Source organism: Lucilia cuprina, chromosome 6 (assembly GCF_022045245.1).
Source record: "Lucilia cuprina isolate Lc7/37 chromosome 6, ASM2204524v1, whole genome shotgun sequence".
Taxonomy (NCBI): Eukaryota; Metazoa; Arthropoda; class Insecta; order Diptera; family Calliphoridae; genus Lucilia; species Lucilia cuprina.
In genome coordinates this window covers 3,686,636-3,689,886 of record NC_060954.1, presented here as the reverse complement: position 1 = coordinate 3,689,886, position 3,251 = coordinate 3,686,636, and the positions used below count along the sequence as shown (strand labels likewise).

The following is a 3,251-nucleotide window of genomic DNA, read 5'->3' as shown; positions in this document are numbered from 1 at the left end:
ACTGAACTAGAACTGAACTAAAACTGAACTAGAACTGAACTAGAACTGAACTAGAACTGAACTAGAACTGAACTAGAACTGAATTAGAACTAGAACTGAACTAGAACTAGATCTGAACTAAACCTATCGAGGAACTGTAGGTTTTGTATATCGAACGTTTTTCATAGATCTTCTTTAAGATTTGTGTTTAGAAATCAGTTTTTTCAAAAATAAATCTTATATATTTAATTTCGTATGATTGCGTTTAAGTTGTTACATATTTTTTTTATATTTTAAGGTTTAAATTTAATAAAACATATAAATACAAAAAATCACTATAATTGTTGCAATAAGAGCTAAAATTTATTAATATACATATGCAGGTGACAATCAATAAAATTCAAAACAATAAAATGTAAGATTTATACTAAAAGAAAAAACATGTCGTCTTAAGATAATAAACTCAAAATTTATACCTTTTTCCTAGAATATTATTTTGTTTTTTTCCCCCTTTTTATTTTCAGATCAATTACATTTATTATATTTCTATTGATTTATTGCAACAATTGTCTGCTGGTCTATTGTTAATCAATTGTAATGGATGCTGCTGCCATTGATCTTACAGACCGTGAGCTTGTCCCACTGAATGGCAATGGACATACTATAAATGGCAATGGACATAATACAACATTAACAAATGACACAAAATCACCTAGAAGTGTAGAGGAAACCGGTGTGACGACAGTTAGTCGGTATGAATCAAGAGAACGTTTTATCATTACAAAGAATGTCATCATCATTGGACTGGCATTTATGATACACTTCACTGCCTTCCATGGCACCTCAAATCTACAGAGTTCTGTCAATTCAGATAAAGCGTTGGGCACAACAACCTTAGCGGTCATTTATGGTTCATTAATATTATCGAATATTTTTCTGCCCATGACAGTGATAAGGTGAGTAAGTCGATATATGTATGTATTTGTTTGTATTGGTATTGTTGTATTTGTGTTATTAAATTATCTTTGTATTGTTTTTTTTTTCATTTTTGCTATAAATTTGTTTTAAATTGTTTGGTTCAAAAGAAAATAAATAACAACATTTTGACAAATTTTATTGACCTTAGATTTATGGTTGACCTTGTCATTATTGTTTCATGTAATTGGGGGTAAAGAGAACAAAAAATGTATGATATACAAATTAATGAGTTTGTCAATTTGTACCTAAAAGTATGCAATAAATTCTAGGCTTTATTTTGTTGTTATATGATAATAAAAAGGAGAAATCAATAAGCCTGTTGGAAATGTTGGACTATAGACTATAGTCTGGGCTATGAACTGTAATCAGGACTATATTCGGGACTATAGACTACTATATTCGGGAATGTAGACGATTATGGAATAAAGTCGGCACTATGGACTATAGTCAAAACTATAGACTAAAGTCGGGACTATGGACTAAAGGCAGGATTATGGAATAAATTCATCACTATAGACTATAGTCAGAACTATAGACTAACGTCGGGACTATTGACTAAAGTCGGTACTATTGACTATAGTCAGAACTATAGACTAAAGTCGGGACTATTGACTACTGTCGGGACTGTTGACTATAGTCGGGACTATTGACTTTAGTCGGGACTATTGACTATAGTCGGAACTATTGACTAGAGTGAGACTATTGGCTATAGTCGAGACTATAGACTTAAGTCAGGACTATATATTACAGTGTGCACTTTAGACTATAGAATGACTATTAACTATAGTCTGTACTATTGACTATAGTCGGGACTAATGACTCTAGTGTGGACTATATTCTATTGCTATACAATAGTCTGAATTGTAAACTATAGTTAGGACTGTAGTCAATAAAGATTTTAATAAATAAAATATCGCAAATTAAATATTCACTTGTGCAAACACTATTAGAAGATTTCCTCTATGCCAAAGCATCTAAAGTGTTTATGTTAATAGTTTTTATTTTATATTTTTTTGTCTATATAAACAAATTATCAAAAAGAATCTTAATACTATAACACCCTTTCGAAGTCTGTCTGCTGTAATAAAACAGAAATTAAAACTGCTTTAACCTTGAACTTTTAGTAGAACTTTGTAAAACAACTTGTAAGCCTACAGCTAAAATCTGGTTTAAATATTTACAAAGAACAACACATCCTCATATCTAAGTGAGAAAAAAAAAATTAATTTTTAATAATAAAATCCTTTAAAGGGACTCTCTTTAAAATGCTAACAAAGTACAATTGTTGTTTTTTTATTTACATTTTAAACCTTAATAGCTGAAGTGGTGCCTGTGTGAAAATAAAATTTGCTTCAAACAATAGTTGTTGTAGTTTTTGTAGAGGTTTAATTTTTGTCTTTTTATGTGCTGTTTGGTTGCTATATTTGTTTTAAGCCTCTAAATGTCTGTAAAAATCCTATTAAAGGATTTTTTGTTTGATATTTCAACTTAATAGCAAAAAATAATTTTTTTGTTATTTATGTGTCTCAGCTTTGTTGTGCCGTTGCGGTTGCTGCTGCGAGTCTTTTAAGCAGGCATAAAATTTTCGTAAATGTTTAATCAAAGAGTCAAAGAATAAGGCATCTTCTAAAGAGGTTTATTATTTAAAATAAAGCAAAGCTATATATTAATATAAATAAGAAATTTATGTGCATAATTTTAGGGGCAAGCTGGTTATATTTGCAAAATAGGGGAGTTTATTTAATGTTTAAAATTCATATATAGGAAGAGTTTTATATATTTAAACTTCTTTGGTAGGGTTTATTAAGGGGGTGATGTTAAAACTTTTAGTATATTTTTAGGAATTGTAAAATATGTTTCTTATTGCATACTTATAGGAGTATGTATATACTTTGATGTTCAAGTGTTGGTATATGGTTTGTTTCTGTTTGCTTTTAAGTATTTAATTCTATTTAAGCTTTTTTCAAGTAAAATAAAATTTTATTATATTTAGTTTTACTAAAATAGTTTATTCATATTTAAATGTTAAGGGTAATTTGATGTTGATTTAGTATTTAGTATCATCTTGTTTTGAAAACTTTGCAAATTGTTTTAATTTTTTATACATTTTACTCGAACAGCTATATGTTGTTGGATATTTTTGATAATTGTTATATATTTGCACTGGAAGCAGTTCAGTTATAGTGCAGTTCTAGTTCAGTTTAGTTCAGTTCTAGTTCAGTTCTAGTTCAGTTCTAGTTCAGTTCTAGTTCAGTTCTAGTTCAGTTCTAGTTCAGTTCTAGTTCAGTTCTAGT

General features: G+C 28.9%; 1 pseudogene; it reads left to right on the top strand.

The window, feature by feature from the left end:
* The first annotated feature begins 507 nt into the window (after positions 1 to 507).
* Positions 508 to 3,251, top strand: part of LOC111675206 — a 4,211-nt pseudogene continuing 1,467 nt past the window's right edge.